Source organism: Botryllus schlosseri, chromosome 2 (genome assembly GCF_051294905.1).
Source record: "Botryllus schlosseri isolate E-star chromosome 2, Bs_hap1, whole genome shotgun sequence".
Taxonomy (NCBI): domain Eukaryota; kingdom Metazoa; phylum Chordata; class Ascidiacea; order Stolidobranchia; family Styelidae; genus Botryllus; species Botryllus schlosseri.
The window spans coordinates 27,761,552-27,781,699 of NC_137237.1; the positions used below are offsets into that span (position 1 = coordinate 27,761,552).

Here is a 20,148-nt window from a genome sequence, read left to right on the forward strand (position 1 = left end):
ACTTGTTATCAATATGACGTCACAGTAGCGTTTTTCAACGTTCATGATGGTCACATGAATTTCCCGTAAATAATGATTTTTAACGTAGGTGCCGCGAGAGGTTTGCCGGTGGCGTGACTTGAAGTGCGGTAACAAATGTTTTATTCATTGTTTTTTATTCAAATGATTATTTTACAAAATGTACGCGAACTAAGAATCGTTCCCATGCCACGAATCAATCATCAGGGTATCCTTAGTTGCATGCGTTATGATTTCGTGGTAGAGATTACGCAAGCGCCGAGTAAGACTATACCAAAAAATACACAGACCAACTACCTACAAAGAGCATTCGCATGACACCTTGTGGTGTTTTAATCGTTCCATGCTCAGCAATTCTGTAAAGTGCTGCAGCGCCACCGACCCGATTTGTATATGGTAGGATTCTCGTCCCGAAAGCGAGTCAAATCGATTTGCCCTCGTTTTTCTAAGCCCGTCCGAAAGTGTTTGGTACACGATCCTGATGCGTTACGACCAGGGGATAGGCAATCAAAGCGGTGGCACCCATAAACGTAAAACATTATAAAAAGCCAGCTGTTATCCATGGAAGATTAATTACGAGTCTGCCTGCCATCATTCAAGCAGGAATCCAAGCATTGTGTTAAATTGAAATGCGAGCACATATCGCATTAAACAATTTCATGAATAAATTATTTCATCTTGATGAATTTTTTACTTTTTTTCCATAGCCATAAAAAAATATATCGGTAAATTAACTGTCAGTGTGCCTCGAGTAATAAGGATGAAAACCGCTCACTTTTCCTTAGCCATAGACATGGTTGAGTTAGCTGGGCTCACTTGATTGAAATTATTCGGAAAGAACATGATGTGTACAGTCGTCCGCCCACCAGCATTAATTTATGTCTTGTATAAGTATTGTGCGCGACGTGATTTCTTATTAGCAAAATGTTCAATAACGAGTTTATTGAAATCTGGAATTCCCAGAACCACGTCGTTGTGAATCGAGAGAACAGCCAACGCATTAAGCCTATCTTGGCCCATCCTGTTTCTGAGAAAGGTCTTGATACGTTTCAATGTGCTGAAACTGCGCTCGGATTCCGCGGATGAAATCGGGGTGGTCAAAATGATATTCAGAAAGCTAGTTACTGTAGCAAAGTTGATCGAAAGCGAATTTTCAACTAGGAATTTTGAAAGTTCACTAGTGGTTTTAACTTCCGAAAAGGATGTATTAGAATACAAACAAGTCAACTCGCTCTCCAACCGAGCAATGTCGATCATCGGGTAATAAAGAGGCACGCTGCGCAGTGGTCCAGAAGGAAAATGAATTTTGTAGGCAGGGAAATTTCTCGGATTTAACAGGGCGAAAGTAACCAACTGGTCACTATTCAGACGATGTTGGATTTGGGACATCAGTATATCGCAACATTCGTAAGCCGCAACAAGCAGGTTTTGCACACTTATCCCACGACGTAAAAGTGCTGTGTCACCAGCGAAGTGTACTCTCCCGAATATGCAAAATTGCCTCACAAAAGTGTGCAATACACATTTGCGCAGTAGTACCATCGGCCATACGCGACTGAAAAGTGCTGTACAGTGTATCGACGTGCATGAAGATGTCACAAAAAAGCTTCAAAAAGAACAAAAATTCTTCGTCTTCCAGGAGTCGTTTAAGCCCCGCCGCTTCACGTATGGAAGTATCATCCCAGACAGGAGAGCTCTCAATCACTGAGAAGCATTCCAGAAGCTCCACCCTACTATCTGACACTCGTTGCACAACTCTGGATTGGAAGTTCCACCGTGTTGATACGCATCTAGGTAACCGGTGCTTGCATATGTCGCGCAATAAATCAGATCGCTTTGGCGAAACAGAGAAAAAGGAGGAGAACCCAGAAAGATTTGCAAAGAATATCTTGACAGAAGATATTCCTAAGCACATTTTTTTCACTACAAGATTGAGCTGATGCGCGTAGCAATGCAAAAAATGCGCATGCGGGTAAACTTCTTTCATTAAAACTTGTACGCTATGTCGCGATCCGCTCATGACTGCTGCGCCGTCGTAGGTTTGCGCAATAAGTTTCGACTCAACTGAATAGGGCTGTAATGTTTTTTTTAATACGTAAGAAATTCCGACAGCAGTGCGATCGTCAACAGCCACAAAGCTGTGGAATCGTTCGACTGGCATACCAAATTTCGTGAACCGAAAAATCACGACTAGTTGTGACAAACACGTAATGTCAGTTGTTTCGTCAAACTGAATAGATAGAAATTCAGCGTCAACAATCTCGGTAAACAAATGCTGTAGATAGATGTGATATATCGAATCAAGCACGTCATTTTGAATAGTCTTTGAGGTACCCTTAGCTACTGTCGCGGTGTCGAGATGTTCGCGCAAAATGCTATCCATGGAAGCCGTGTATTTAATTAGATCCAAAAATACCCCCCTATTGAGAGAGCATTCCTTCTCATCGTGGCCTCGAAGGGGCAATTCATGAACTCCAATAAATTTAATGGCATCAATCACCCGAGAGAGAACATGCCTATTCTTATCTACAAGCTCATCGTTCTTGCAGACTGATACGCGATAACTTTCATTGAGCTGCGACATTACATTTACTCTGCCAAGCAATTTATATTTAACTGCACTAGCCATGTGCACTTGGGATTTTTGGTGCGCTTTCACACGCTCTGACAAATGCTTCAGATCGCGATAACCAATTTTGTTCCAACAAGAGCCACTGCTTCCGGTACCGGCACTGTCGAATAAAAGACAGTAAAAGCAAAACAAGGCGTTTTTATCCTCGCTATAAGTAAGCCATTCATTTTTATCGAAATGCGCTGAAGAAAAGGCACGAGTGCGTTTTCCTCCGGCGTACGATTGGACCAATGGGCAATTTCTAGGCTGATACGGACCTAGTCGCTTTACCTCTAATTTTTGCTCTAAAGGCAGCTGGCTAAACGGCGTACGGAGCAAAGATTCAACAGGATTCATGTTCGCACTTGACCTGACTACTTATCTGCAGAAATGGAAATGACTATAAATCGAGAGATTGCGTATACCTTACTGGAAAGGTCAACGAGTTCGGACACATACGCAATTGTTATCTCATAGATTGGACAAGGAAATGTCATATTGAATCCAAAACATCATTCTGAAGAACTACGGATAGCATCCTCGGAAATTCGGTCCCGGTACAGCTTGGGAGATTTTGACCTTGAGGCTGGAGATTGTCACACGACACATACGGCTTACGGTCTATAGTGTCTACTGTCTATATGTCTGCTGCAAAATCGCCTTCGGAAAATATATTACCGAATAAATACGTGGATGAAAGCCGAAAACTTGGTACACTGTTACATGAAATCATCGAGAAGTAGCCTCATGACCGTTTTCGGTATGGTACACTGTCAAAATTAATACGAATTGATCAACGCCGAATTTTGCGTAAAATTTACTGAGGAATAGGCTGATCAAGCGATAAGCTGTTAGCCGCCATCGAAAACGAAACAGCTATCGCGCTTGACAGGGGTTGTAATTGTGAGCAAATGGCTCGAAGGCCACCATTCCACGGTGAAATTGACATTGGAGAATATAAAATAAAACTAAATATTTGAATGCAAACCGAGGATGTTAGTAAACTGTTTCATGATATCATCATCTCATCACCTATCTCAGTATGGAACACAGATACACCGGCTTTTGCGTGAAATCCGCAATGCGTTACGTAGGCTAAGTGTCAGATCAGCGCACATCTCTACCATACTCGAACTTGATAACGAAATTGCTGCCCTAATCATTGAGTGCCAACCTTGAGACTTGGCACAGCGTTCGATACTAAAATCAAGACATACCATGTAAAAGCTCATGACGGATCTAGCTAAGGAGCATCGTTAAAATTAATGGAGACCAATACCGGCTTTGCGTGAAATATGTTTGCGATACATGACGGATCAGCACACACTCGACTTTGGAAACGGAATTACTACCCTAAACTTTGAGTAGAAACCCTGAAACTTAGGACAGTGTTAAATACCACCATCACGACATGACATACCAAGTTTCAAGAATTATCATGGTGTGAAACACCATCAAAATCGACCTATACCAGCAAAGGTCGACTCAACGCATATCACGGTATCCGAGTTCAGATATAGATACGATTGTTACATCACACCTTAGGGGCGACAGGCATATATGCCCCGGTTGCTCGGCCATTTTACGAATAGGAGAGAGTATATCACCGTTTCTTAATTGTGCGCGGCTTTGAGAGAATAGATAGTGAAAGCTTGTTATGAGCGCTACCGGGGCAAGCCCCGGCTAGGCATTCACAAAGCGAAAACACAGAAGAGAATTCGATTTTCGCAGAGACTTCGCTATGTATGGGCATTTGCAAGCGAAAGCACCAGAAGAACGCGGGTTTCGCTGTGATCTCGGTATATATTGAGCGCTGTGCGTCTATAAATGGTTAAATTGTTATTGAACAGAATTTTAGGTGGGGCAATGCCCCAGTTGCCCAATAGGACGAGCCGCCACTGATGACTACATACATATACATCGAACATTGATTTGCTATGTGTGGATAATTCGTTACGTAATCATCGACGAGCAAAGCTAATGCTTGTGACGTGATAATGAGCAGCGGCACTTGAGAAGCCGACATCTCCTACCAATAACATGGTATAATATCGCACTCTTCCTTGTTCACTGTTCAGTTTCAGTCAATAGTCATTCTACAAATAAAAAGTAATCGTTCTTTCACCAAGAAATCGATTAGTTATGTGAAATAATCGATTACGATTACGATTACTTCGGATTTTTTTCGAATGTCATCGATTGCGATTACGATTACTTGGAAATGCTGTAATCGTCGTAATCGATTACTAATCACGATTACCCCATGTCTGCTGCCATGTTCTTTGATTCAACGTATCGCACAATTCAAGATTTCGATTCAGATACATAGCCAGGAGGTTTGAGGCACCAGTCATTTCAATGGCGTGGGTTCGAGCCCATCGCTGCCGTCACACCAGGATACAGAGCCTGTACTCCCTGCTGCACCACGAAACGATGTCGACACACGATAAACGTTTAGTACTGAAGAGACATCCTAACAGCACGAGCAGTCGTTATATAAGGCAACTAAATAAACGGCGCAATCAGAGACCTATTCAATAGCCTGCCAATTACTAGGAGCCTAGGTTCGGCTCCAATATAACACAAACAATACTGGCGCATAGAATTCGTGAGTGATATTGGTCGCCGGCGAGAAAGTAACTTAAATTTGATTATTTTGAAGAGAGGGGGTCCGAGCCCCTAAACCTGAAGAAGACATTGTCTTTACTTCTCAAATACATGTTAATACTTAATACTGCCACGAGAATAATTATTTAGGCCTTGATGAAAATTTACCAACAAGTCGCTGCAATATTGATCAATTTTGTGCAAAAATAAATATTTGGCAAAGAGCCATATCTTATACCCAAAAGAGTCATATATGGCTCGCGAGCCATAGGTTCCCGACCACTGCTATAGCTGATCGCTGCTTCAATGTTACGTAATACGTCCATAATTTGTCTGAACTCTATCGCGCATTTTTGTGTGGTGGAGATAAAATCACATAGTCTTTTCGAATTCTATTTGCCAGTATTTTTGTTTGTAGTTTGTAGTCAGAGTGGGCTAGGGATATTGGCCGCCAGTTTTTAAGGTCTTCAGCATCCACCTTCTTGAAAATCATAGTAACTTTCGACTCGTTCCATGATGTTGCGGTGCTTCTAAAGAGAAGAGCGTTGTTGTATACTTGGAGAAGGTTGTGCTTGAGCATTTGGATGAAGGTCTTATAGAATTCGATCGAGATTCCGTCCGGGCCAGGTGATCGGTTATTTTCCTGTGTTTTTAAGGCGGTTTGTAGTTCTAATCCAGTTATTGGGGTGTCTTGAAGTATGTTGTTTTCAAATGTTACGCTTTTTGTCGTGTGTTCAATTAAATTCCGTTGTAAGTCTTGATCTCCGGTTTGTTCATCACTTCAAAGGTTTTTATAAAAGTCGTGTATTATGTTTATGATTTCTTCCCTGTCTTCCGTTATATCTCCGGATCTACCTTTCAAGCGTGTGATCGTTTTCCTTGGCTTCTTTGCTTTCAGTTGTTCGTAGAACTGATGGGTAGGTTTTTCTACCTTCTCAAGTTGCTCTCTATATTGGAATTTCATGGTTGCATCGAGCCGTTTTTTCTCTATTTCCTTGAGCTCTTGAATAGTTTTGTATCTTTATTCAGGAGTTATAAAAGGTGCTTGTAGTTTGCTGTCAAGAATTTTTTGTAATTGGTTTCGCTTTCGTTTTTTTTCGATACCATAGGAAATAGATTGTTTTTTTTATTTCATTTTATTGTTAAGCTCGTCCCACCACTTGGCAACGGTTGCGTAGTTTGTTTTCTCCATGTCAAATTCGTTGTATGCGTTTTCTATTAATATTCTGTATTTGCAGTTTTCATGATGAGATACATTGTTTCTCCAAGTTCCTCTTCCCCAGCTCTGCGACGGTTTGGGTTTATTTTGATTTTCGCATAGGTCTATAGGTTGGGGTTTGATATGCAATTAATCTTGTATTCCGCCAGCGTCGCCATCGTTGCAAGCAAGGCTTTTCGATACATAGATTCCATCTATGCGTCGTGAGTTGAAGTTATTTGTGTTGGAGAAAGTCATTGTGTATGGTCTCTGCCATCTATGGATGTCCAAGACTGAGATTTGTTTTTCACGAAGCTCTTCCAAATCTTTCCGCTGCCTTCTTCATCCGGAAAAGAGTTTGTTTCTCACTGTCAATTTTGTCGGTGACCACACTGTAAAAAATCTGGTAGATTTACTGGGAAATCTCTGTAAATTTTACCACGAATAACCGGTCGCAGCCAATTACTGTGCGTAGCTTGTCATTTTACATTTTGATATGTAATATTACCTTAATATAGCTGTAAAGTAAGTTACCAGATTTTCTTCGCAAAATTACTGACAGTTACTCGTTACTGCAGTTTACCGGGCTATTGGCAATATTGATTAGCTTCAAAATCGCTGCAGCCAATGTATACGTAGAACTGAATGTTACTGATATATCATTCTAGAGGTGATTTGACCTGATTGAACCTCGTTTGCGAGACTGGGGTCTGTCACACCGAAATTGTTGGCCCTAGTATCAATTTAAGCTTAGTAGGGTACAAGAAATAACTGACAATCGTAGCTAATGTGGTACACCGTAGCCATATTATATTATAAGGCAATGGCTGTACGGCCAGTCTCGCTGGTTACATTCGTTGTCACGGATAAGGCTGATAAGTTAGAAAATTAGTTCAGGATGTATAGTATAATATTGCTCGGGGAAACTAGAAATATCAGCACCGCATGCTCAGCTGACCATTTGTTAATGGCGGACAAGGCGACTGTAATAGGTTACATTAGGTGACTGCTTTTTCTGAGATTCGTAGTAAACAACCAACGCACAACTGTGACATCACAAGCAGCGTCTGGTTAGGTAAGTACAGTAATAGTGAACAACACGTGGAATATATATCAATTTATGCGAAATTAGATGAAAAAAGGGACTATATGCAATGATAAATGTTTCTGTATGGAAAAAACGACCCAGATCAAACATTGTAACGTGGCCAGTAAATATTATTGGTGTCATGTGTCAGCGGATGAATACCATTTATTTCGAAATCGTTCGAGTGTCGTCTGGCCAGTGGCCATTAGTGAGATTTGAGCAAAGGGTGGAGCGAAGCTTGTTGTGCTTGAAGAAAGTGGACACGATCGTTGAAGATTCCTAGGAATGCTGAATGGAATACGCATCTTAAAAGGTAATACAGTACTACATAGTATTTGTTACCGTGAATATCTGACTCTGCACACCAGCCCTCGATGACTTGGATTTCATGATTGATATATTTCATTCGCCGCATTCTCTGTTCTATTTTGGGATATTTGTCGACTTATATAGTGACCACATACTCGGCTGCGGAGGAGTTGTAACTGTTGGCTTGGTAATGTCATATTCGGGCCATAGCATAGATATGTTTTCATCCACTGCTGGAATTGTTTGCCACATATGCCACCTTAAATTAGGAACCTTTTGCTTCAATACAGAGATAAAGTCATGAATCTCTGCTATGCCATGTATAAGGCGGAGCCGTCATCACACAATGTGCCAGTACCGGTACTTCAAAACATGTTATATTTTTGTTAGCCTATTTGTCTTAGTCTTTATAATGTCATGTCCACTGTCCAGGTTAGGAACTTTGCTTTATATAGCGACTTACGCATGAATTCTTTTTAGTGGAACTGCAAGATACTACTTACACAGAAGGAATGAGAACGAGAAAAAGAAACAATTGGAAGTTTGGCCGGTGGTGGAATTAATTCACGTTTTCTTGAGACCACTCGTGTTACTGCATGTCTCCTAAAGAAGAATTAGACCTCCAGCAGCAATATTTTTCCATCGATAACCACTTCATCGTGATATCATGAATGAATATACAGTTTGTTCCAATGTCGTTTTGGGGATGTGAAGAAAATGTTGCGATATTTTTGCATCGGGTTGCTTTGCGATAGGTATGGATGTACGTGAATTTACAAGCGGTATGTAATCCTGATTTACAGGGACAGCATGTAGGTAGGTAGGCGGTAAAATGACAGTCTCGATCGCAAATGTACAGGAGAACATGTAGATTAGATATACCGGAGGTGACTGTAACATTACAGTCTGCCGTGTAAAGTGAGATTACCGGACGAGTGTAACTTCAATTTACATTGACTAACGGTAATGTTAGATTACCACGAAATGTCTGGCTACCGTGCTTCCAAACATTTCGCGGTAAATCGAGGTTTTTATTTTTTACAGTGCATATCTCCTGCTATTATGATGTTGCCGCTTTCCGTTCCTATTTGGGGGTTGGAAATTCGTTTTTCAGAGTTGAACAGTCGACGCATCGGTGTCCAGGTTCTCTAAATTCTATGCATACTGTGACACTAAGGCAGTTTCGTGCTATGTCCCTTTTCAGACAGTGATTTCACTCCGGGGAGACCTTAAAGGAGAGGCCACGAAGGTGTAGAAAGGGAGGGAGTTTTCCTTGTTGATAGTTATTGATAAGAACTCGTCTGTAGCCATTTTGAACTCTAGTTCCTCTGTGCAATATACGAATTATTTTTAACATTTTTCAGCATCCAAGTTTCTCCAGCTCCTGCTTGATTTCTGCATCAGTTGTCTCAGTTGGCACCGCACGGATATTTATAATTTTTAACGGCTCTTGCGCATTTCCAATGAGTATTCGTCCGTTTTCTGTTGGTATTCCATTTCTTGTTTGTTGTATAATTCCTTCTTTTAGCCTATTTGTTGAGTCACTGGTGATTCGTAAATTGTTATGTTGTAAGTTGTTGCGCCGATTTGGTATATTGATTCAATGTTGTCTTTTAATTCTTTTATCCCTTCAAAGTTCCAGATGGCATTGTATATTACTCCTATATTTGTCTCTTCTTGTGTGTTTGCGTCAAGTGACCTCGCTCGGTCCTTGTGAGTGTATTGGCCATGTCCTGCCTACGGAGTATGAGTCCGAGAAGCTTACAGTCATCGTTGAGAAGGAGTTCTTGTCGTCCTCTATTATTTATTTTGAGTTCGTAGTCCAGACCAGTGGTTCTCAACCTTTTTCGGTGAAATTTCAAAAAATATTCAGCGGACTGGTGAACTTTCAAAAATCGAAATCAACTCAGAACGTGAAGTATACAACTGTTTTATGCAAGTATATGATGCTAGAGAGTGACATTTTAGGGGTTTGATCGTGAATAAAGATGATCATGATGGCAACCATCTCAATATACCGTAGTTGGTCTGCTGAGTCGAGGTAAAATTGCCCATGCAGCCAAACTAAATGACCTAGTGCCGGGAGTCGTATATAGTCTTTCGCTTCAAAGGTCATAGATTTAACCGACCGCGTTAACTCGAAAATTAATATTCTTTTCGACAATATCGAGAGAACAAGCGCTTCGGAGTCGAACCAAACACCTTGTCGTGCTACCTTGCTCATTGCCCACTACCACCAGCCGTACGTTACTGGCTATACTATGAATTGGGAATGGTGAGAACGCGAGGTTCACGTTCGCGTTCTGTGGGCGACGTTCACAAACGAATCTTCGTAGGTTCTGGGCTGTGAACCTTTTTCATATATTACAATTTTTCATATCATAACATCATTGGTTGAAATTCTTTGCTTTTCAACTTCGGGCCACTATGCATGTAGGTGGTCAGCGAATCATCCTTCTTATTCCACCAATCAATGAAGGTGATATGAAGAATACATCTCTGTCTACTGTAAAAAATCTAACAGGCGTATGGGATCGATCATTATTTTACATGTTTATTGTATCATAAAAACCAAATCCGTGTGACCGGGGTGTTGGCTACTGTATAACGCAGGGGCGGGCAACATACGGCCCGCGGGCCGGATCCGGCCGGCGGACAGTTTTTCGTCTTACATGATATTATGCCCCGCGGCTTCAGTCTGCCGAGATCCCCCAGTACTTGGTTTCTACGTCAAATTTTAGTGACTGTATGTTAATATATACGTGTATGCGCACATTGCGCAGCGTTGCGATAGTGGAGCTTACGCGTAAGTTCGTCTAAGCGAGAAGACTTGCATTATCGGCATTTGCGATGCACTCAACCCTAATGTCGTCTGTGGTAATCATGATTTTTGTCGACTACAATGGTCAATTACACCAGGCTGATATGTCTTATTTTTGATTCCGTAACCGCCGACTTGTAGCACGGCACACTTCTATGCTTTTGTAAGGCCCCCTTTATGCCAGCGGTCGCCAACTCAAAATGGGTCGCAGGTCACTTTTCAAATTTCGTAGAGGACGCCGGGTACATGAATTCAATATCGAGATTAATGAGGCCACACAGTTGAACAACGGCGCTATCTCGTTACCTAGTCAATCCTAATGAATTGATATCTTTGGTAAAGTAGGCTTACCGGGCTTATGGAACGCCTTAAAATCTTAATTAGGGATTGCACCGTGTGTTGATTGATCAGGAAGAAGCAGACATGGCGGCGTCTGTATGACAATGTTATTCTCAAATTCGCCATTATCGGCGAGAAATGGCTTTGAAGTGACATTGCTGTCGTTAAAATACATTCATTAAATACGATTTATTCCTTGTATTTGTGGATAAATGGGCGAATAATGTATCGATTCAGCAATCCGGCCCGCCAAGCACTCAATTTTCCTATATCCGGCCCGCCGACTGGAGAAGTTGCCCGCCCCTGGTATAACGTGTTAACGGAGTAATATCGGATGCAAGTATACATTCCCGTTTTACACTTAGCTCAATATCAATATATCAATAGTCAGACGTGCCAGACATTGTCCGGTCTGGCACAGATCGTTTAGGCGTAAGATTGTATTCCCTTGCAAGACCTCGTCGAAATTGTTGACAAAGCGACGGAAGATATTGATTTTATGGGATTTATATCAGTTGATTGCTCCAGATGATACATTCGGTGACTTTTAAAATGTTAGCATGTACTTCAGCATTGTGGCATAATGTGGCCTCAGTCATCGCTGTACATTAATCTATCACTTCACTGAAATATTTGTAAGGTTGGAATTTGCCATTTGACGTCCCGTAACGCCATAGGTACACGATCGCGTTCACACAAAACTTTTAAAAAAGATACACGTTCACACGAACCTGAACCTATTAGAGGTTCATACGATCCCTACCATGAATACAATGCGCCGCACGAAAAAACTGACTACAGCTATACCTGGCCACATAGGCGCCGAGTTACGGGGTGGCGGGGTGGCGCAGCCACCCCATGACATAATTATGGGGTGGCGGCCACCCCATACAAAAACGCCCGCCGTCTGTGCTGTTAATTATCGAGTCTGTGATTATCGCGTAACTGCCAACTATTTACTATTAACCGATACGCGCGCGACTAATTGTATACGCAGCTTAAACTAGTCCCTAAAGCGCCCCAATAAATTGTAATCGGTGATTAGTAATCATACAATCGAAGCGACCTCGTTTACGACGTCGATTTCGACACGCGTGCTCTGAGAAACAACAGCTTTCTCTACCGGACGAGCGAGTTCACGTTCTACTTCTCTCAATTAAATTGTATTTGCACGCATATTCGTTTACAAAATAATTCTTGAGTTAGTTTCGTGATAGTCTTTTTAATTGGATCGCGAAATAGGACAGTGTGTTTGTGTATTCCTCCGAATTGAAAGTCATTCCTGCGCCAAGTTCCCATATTCAATTGCAAACAATTGTCGCGATGTCAGACTCAGCACTCCGTTGTGCCATACGCAAGTTGAGGAATTACTGATTAGATGCGCGCTTTCTCGTTTGCTATCATCTCTAGGCTACTAATTGTTGTCTACTCTATACACTCGTATTCCCTCGAAGACACTTATCAGTGTTTGATTGTTATTAATACTGCGCATTGTGCAGTGCACGACATTGAATTATGTTGTCAAATATTGATGCAACAAGAGATTCTCGGTGGCGGATATTCTGAATTTATTCGATTAGTTTGAGCGGGAACCTTCTAAGTTCCAATAAACTTCATTGCTGGACGGACTCTATCGGGCACAACCGTGTCGCGGATCGAATTTCAAACCATCGGGATTTGTATTTCTATTGATAAGGTTGCGGCATGCGCCCATAATGCTCTTGCTGCAACCTGCAATAACACCCGGATAATTAAAATCGCACCATTTCACGATCAAAATCGATTGGCTGATCGGGACTTGCGTAGCCTGTAGGTTCCGGGCTGATATTAACCAGAACGTTGTCGGTATTAAAACCCTAGGTGCGTAGCCTGTGATTTTCTCATTTAAAACTAGAAATTCAGTCCTTTTGAAATGCCAATTCGCTAATTCGTATTATCGATACTGCGTACTGAAAATTAGCGAGAATCATTTGTATGCGAAATGGGTCATCGATGTCTCATTGGCACCATCGGCGGTGGTATGATTTAGCGCCTCCGCATGCAGTCCTACTACCGTCTGCAGAATCAATTTCGCCAAACAGTAACAATCTCTGAGTGCAATATTGTTTGTGTTTATGTATCTTTTTGATTTAAACTTATGCCCGTGTCAGAACAAATTGTGCTCGTTGCCATTTCCGAATCTGGGTATTTAGGTATGACTAGCGCACCCTGTAATTGTAATTATTGCAGGTTTGCGGCATGTCGGCAATTTCGTTATCAGCGCAACCGTGCCGGCCGATTGTACAGTCGGATAAAATTGATCACTACTATGTATTTCGCACAGCGTACCGATACTGATTTCAGCAAACTAACGATCCTTATTAGATGTACAAATTCAACCTCATCGCTAGAACCGTAGATTTCATCGCGCGCTCTGAGAAACACCATCTCCTATCGTGATTTGACGACCAAATATTCGTTCACCTTCTACAAAGTAAAGTGCATTATTTGCATCGATGAGGGCCGCAAGCCGCGTTTAAAATATTTTGTGTACCATTTTTGTAATAAATATTCTCGTAGCGCAAAGTTAAACACTTGAACAGTGTTTTATTGTGTATGCCTGCTAGTTGGAATTTATTCCAGTGCCCAAAATATTAATCCAATTATGCTTTGTGAACGTAAATCGGGAAATGCAGCAATGCAGTCAAAATCGATGTTTTAATCAGCAACCGATTGTCGTGATGTGAGCTATACTCAATACTAAGTATAAACCCACTGCGTTGACGGTAAGGGATAATTACTGATTGGCCGCGCGCGTTTGTAATCATCATTCTTGCTTGTCTTTCGTGTTCCAGAATTGTTGTGCCGTATTACTGCTCAGTCCAGCGACGAATGCCGAGTGCGCGGCAATCCATGACCTACTTTCGCAATCATCTCAGCGGGAGATCGCGTCGCGTTACACTGCGCGATGCGATATGCATGCACATTGCACAATGCACAATTGCACATGCACAGAATAATCTCGCTAATTGGCCCCGCGTGACACTGATAACACGGCTTGTTGAATTGCAACTGAATATTAGCGTCAGAATGGTCATTTCATAAGGAAGGGGTTTTGCGTTTCAAAAGGTGGGGTTTCGACACCCCCTGGCTACGCGCCTGCCGCCACCCCATGCAAAAATAAAAGTCGGCGCCTATGCCTGGCCATCCACAAAATCGGGGCCGATCGTCAGCCTAATTGCTCAAAAACGGTAGTCTTGCGCCCCACAAAGCGATATACCAAACTTTTAGCAGGGGAGCATCGCCCCAAGACCCCACAGTTGGTTGTTTCCGCCAGAACTTGCGAACACATTCAATCTACTGAGTATAGGCAGATCGTTTTCTATAGGTAATTCATGACTGAATCGGTCAATAAAATTGTTAATTGCATATATATTGATGTAAATTTGTATACTATCAGATATCAGATTTTCCGCTAGAGTTGATTGGGTTGATTGGACAATTTAGGGCACGCAAGAAATAATAATTAAACATATTCGGGTAGGCCTGTTGGAATAATAACTTCATTGCATGTCAATATTTCGTCACCTACTGTCTGTTATATTGTGACTAGATATTGAAATCACCCAAGCGTAGTAACCTAAAGAACGCACACTATTCCAAATTGGTATTTCTTCACCGGCAAATAATTTTACTCTGGCCTTTGTCATTTGTGCTGCAGGGCACAGATTGCCAGGACAGTGAGAGTAGGTGCCAACCATTATGGGGCCTATGGACAATTATACATATATATATATTTGAAGAGCTTCTTGGAGGTACAGAACTTCAATATACAATTAAATAGTATATTCATATTGAAATGAACCCGAATATTTTCGGCTGACACTCGTCTGGGGTAATCGTCAGCAACTAGTAGAGAATTGGAAAGAACATTGTATATCAACAATCGTATCACAAAATATGACGTCACCAGCATGAAATTTCGAATGAGAGAGCGTTCAATGTACTATTTTTAGGTGATACACGAACTCCTTTTGTTGACAGAGTTTTGGTTGGTGTATTTTGATAAAAGTTGATTCCAAGGCACACAAATGGAATTGTGAACGGCCTCAACCTACGATTCGAAATCGGTCGTCTCGATAATTATTCGCACAAATCGGATTACCCAACAGATATTTGCCGATGGCAGAATTAATGACTTTTGATCGATCAGCATCAATCTTAAGTGGATGAGTTAAGGGTGAGCTTTTCACATCGCGTGACGCACGTGTTCTGATAAATCTGGGGACATGTTGGTTGATGCGGTCCTGCAGACGTCTTGACGTTCTTCCCACGTAGCCACAATCACAGTGGCACCTATATTCGTACACTACATTACTTTGTTGAAGTGTGAGTGTGCCTATGCCTGTGCCTATGCCTATGCCTATGCCTCGTGCATAGAGCGTTGATGATATGTTCGGGTAACAAACTGAGTTTAGAACTTGACTACATCCGAAAAATCTTACTTGATAACGGTTACCCCGAACACGTCATCAGCCACGGCATGGAGAGGAAATTAACGCAATTCAACGCAGAAAAACGAACAGAGCCCACCGCACGAACAATAAAAGATGTTTATATCCATCTACCTTGGATTGGGCCCATTTCCACCCGCTTTGAAAAACAATTGATTTCTGCTGTCGGTAAATGTTACGATACAGTCAAAACCAATGTGATTTTTACAACAACACAATTGCTCCCTTCAACACGCAAAGACGTGCTTCCTGCACTTCAACAAAGTAATGTAGTGTACGAATATAGGTTCCACTGTGATTGTGGCTACGTGGGAAGAACGTCAAGACGTCTGCAGGACCGCATAAACCAACATGTCCCCAGATTTATCAGAACACGTGCGCCACGCGATGTGAAAAGCTCACCCTTAACTCATCCACTTAAGATTGATGCTGATCGATCAAAGGCCATTAATTCTGCCATCGGCAAACATCTGTTGGATAATCCGATTTGTGCGAATAATTATCGAGACGACCGATTTCGAATCGTAGGTCGAGGCCGTTCACAATTCCATTTGTGTGCCTTGAAATCAACTTTTATCAAAATACACCAACCAAAACTCTGTCAACAAAAGGAGTTCGTGTATCACCTAAAAATAGTACATTGAACGCTCTCTCATTCGAAATTTCATGCTGGTGACGTCATATTTTGTGATACGATTGTTGATATACAATGTTCTTTCCAATTCTCTACTAGTTGCTGACGACTACCCCTGACGAGTGTCAGCCGAAAATATTCGGGTTCATTTCAATATGAATATACTATTTAATTGTATATATATATATATATCGAGGCTATCGGTCAATACAGGGCAGTATTTTTCGGTCAAGGTTATCCCACCGGCGAGTTTATCGCACATTTTCCGGATTCCTATGTTAGCCTGAACTTCATTATGCAATGGTGCGTCCCTTCACAGAAGGAAATAATCGAAAACGAATGATCGCGCAAACTGCGCGGATTAGTGAGTAAGCTCGTATTAGTCCTTGCCGCTCATATTTCGTGAAATGGCACGGGTTGAACTTCAAGTCAAATCGAACATGCTCCCGGGCCTAAAATCTTACTTCACGACGATCTGAATGAGTTCAAAATTTGATATTTATTTTATTTTATCAATGGACAAGCCTTCAACATAATGCATCTTGAAATTTTGTTATTAAATTGCTAAATACCTCGCGGACCGGCTGGAAAGGCGTCGCGGACCGGCGGTTGAGAACCACCGGTCTAGACTACATTTAGTCCATGTACGGTAAGACATTTTGTAATTCTTACTGCAATTGTCATTTATAGCCGGTCCTCTTCACGGTTCCCTGTTAGTCTTTCGACTCGGGTGGTTTTCGGGGATATTCTCTCCGACAGGCCCCTCTCTTAAGGCCCATTCGCACATGCACGGTTCCCGGCCACGATTTTTGCCGTGCGGTTTTCTATCGTACGGTTAACAGGCCGTCTTGCCATGGGAATGTTCGTTCACACATGCACGATTCGTTCACGGCGGTCGTGGCTACGGCTATCGTACGGTCAATTTCTCCGTTATTTTGCTGCCGTACGGAAAGTTGGATCAAACAAACTTTCCGTGGCTGTCGTTGCCGCCGTGAGCTCAGTCGAAAGTGTGCTCCTATGGATTTAGCAGCTTGTCGAGATGAATGTATTGAATAATTATCATGCATGCCGGTATGATGGTACTGCTATGCAGTAGTAATCAGTCGTTTTGTTATGTATGCTCGCCTGTTGTGGTCATTCTATATTACTATGCGGATGTTATATGGGCTCCTCATCGCCGACCTCACTGCAACTTAAAAAGCCCAGTCGCAGAGGGCCGAGCTGTAGCCTAAGTCGGCAGCAAAAGAGACGATTATGAAGCGCGCGTGACAGAGTGCCTGAGAGAGTGCAAGAACATTAACGACACGAAGAAATAAATTCATTGTACTGTACAAATTGTAATGCCGTGGAGCACAAAGTCATAAACAGGCTATAAGCACCACTGCACACATTATTGGGCACTGTGCACATTCTTCGGAAGGCCTTGAATGCACCACTGGACTAAAATTACATTGTGAATCACAGCATAATTTCTGTAATTTCGATTCTTCATCTTCAATCATCTCTACCTCTGCTCTGTAACCCTTGCCAATTCTTCATCTGCTGCAATTCTGTAATCTGACTTCTCCATGTATTCCATAGGAATAACAATTTGAATGTATTACTGAAATTTTAAAAATTTACTCCAATCTCGCCATTTTCCTGTGGGGGCAGGTTGCTTCCCGGATTATGTGTGTATTTACCAGTTTTACTGTGAATAAAGAATATAATAATGCACCAATGCACCACATGCATCACCCAAAATCTGATACACAAAGACTGTACAGTGTACATCCCCAGAAAAAAGGTGGTCGAGGACTACAATAAATTGAACAAACTTTCAAAACAGAAATCATTGGCTTGTCACAGTACGTCAACAACAGCGATAACATTTATTGCAAACTCATTGCACAGGAAGACAAACAGCGCAAAACAAAGTCTCTGAGCTATCGTCACGACAAGCACGTCAGAGAAGTCAACATGGAAACAGCTAACCTGTACGCTGCTGAAAACACTATTGCCAAACCCACAACAATAGCAAAAGCAGCACGAGTTCGATACAAAAATGCAACGCTCAAAATAAGAGAAACGATATGGGAGTCAATGCCTCTTCATGGACAGTACAAAAAGTTAACTTCACAGTCCCATGTAGACGAGCTTTCATGGACCTGGTTATCCAGCTCTGGTCTGAAACCGGCAAGCGAAGGATTTATTTTCGCAGCACAAGACCAATCGCTTCCTACAAAATACTATCGCAAAAGAATTCTGAAGCAAAACACAGACGGCAAATGCAGAATGTGCCACAACCAAAATGAAACTGTGGCCCATCTCATGTCCGGCTGTGGTGCACTTGCAGTTACCGAATGCACATGGAGGCACAATAGGATTGGTCACTACATTCATCTTGAATTATGCAAACATTTTAACATCACCACTTCGACAAAAAAATGGTACGATTACAGCCCAGCACCAGTGACAGAAAACGACCAGGTGAAAATTCTGTGGGATGTTCTAGTTATAACTGACCGCGAAATCAGAAGCAACCGCCTGGATATGATCATCAAACTAAAAAAGAAAAGAGAATGCTTGTTCATTGAACTGGATCCGGCCTGCGAAGGGATTTTGTCCGGCCCGCGGACAGTTTTTCGTCTTACATGATAATGTGGGCCGCCGGCCCCAGTCTTCCGAGATTCCCCACTACTTCGTCGCAGTGGAATCAAAGTGATTTATGTCCATTTTACACATTTTGAGAAAATTGACTTTACGTAAAGTTTTCATCCCTTTTCAGCCATATATTGGCCCAGATTAACTTTGAATTAATGACACAGACATAACCATGGCCAAGATATCGCCGAAATAAATTGAAAAGTTTTCAAAAACTTGATTTTTTTCCAGTTTTAAAATTGGACCTTCAAAATTTGAAAACTTGACATAAGTCACTTTGATTCCAATGCGACGACTTGCTTAAATACATCAAATTTTAGTGACTGTATGTTATTATATACGTGTATGCGCAGCTAGCTAGGGTAGAGCTCACGCGTAAGTTCGTCGAAGCGAGAAGACTTGCATTATCGGCATTTACACGGTACTGAACGCTAATGTAATTTGTGGTAATCATGGTGTTTGTCGACGACAATGGTCATTTACACCAGCCCGATATTTCTTATATTTTTGATTCCGCAACCGTCGACTTGTAGCGCGGCGCACACTGCTAGGCTTTTGTAAGACACCGCTTATGCCAGGTGTCGCCAACTGAAAACGGGTCGCGGGCCAATTTCAAATTTGGAGGTCGCGGCTCGCATGAATTCAATATCAAGATAGACAGGCGACACAGTTTAACAACCACGCTATCTCGTCACCTACTAAACCTTAATGCATTGATATCTTAGTAAATCTGGGGTACCGGGCTTATTGAACGCCTTGAAATCATAATTAAGGATTGCAACGTGTGTTGATTGATCAGAGACAAGCAGACATGGTGGTACCTGTATGACAGGAATGCCCAACCTGCGGCCGTAGAAGCAAATTTGTGCGGCCGTGGACACGTAATTCAATTAGTAGGTGTTCGAGGCCGTCGACATGGAATTTGAATTTACGAATTGACTCCCGATTTCTTGAAAGATTTTAATTATTCTTGAAATTTTCTTCGCGCAGGGCGCGATTCAATGCGACTTCATTTTTGGATTTTAATATAGTTGCGCACTTTGCAGTACAGTTGCGAACAGATGCGCCTCATATAGAAATACCAACTCGGAATCGCGTGTACTTCACTATACCGACAATCCTGACGGGAGGTCAAGACATGCAAAGAACAGCATGAAACAAAGTGACTAATAATAATTGGCCTGCCGGAAGATGCATCATCATTCATAACCTGCCCTTAATTTTTGAAAACTGCCCTGCATCAACTCTACCGGTGACTCTGATCAAATGGGATGAGAAATAATATGTAAAACTACTAATTTTAATGACGAAATTCATGAATGAATCTGAAAAAGTTTTCGCGCTTGGCGCGACTATGAGCAGCCTACATTATTCAATAAATTAGTACG

At 41.9% G+C, this 20,148-nt stretch overlaps 1 long non-coding RNA gene across 1 annotated transcript; it reads left to right on the forward strand.

Moving 5' to 3' along the window:
- Positions 1-6,827: 6,827 nt before the first annotated feature.
- Positions 6,828-8,558, forward strand: LOC145434343 (uncharacterized). The gene is made up of 2 exons (XR_013913349.1): positions 6,828-7,834; positions 8,311-8,558. It is a non-coding gene; the product is annotated as an uncharacterized LOC145434343 (long non-coding RNA).
- The last annotated feature ends 11,590 nt before the right edge of the window (positions 8,559-20,148 follow it).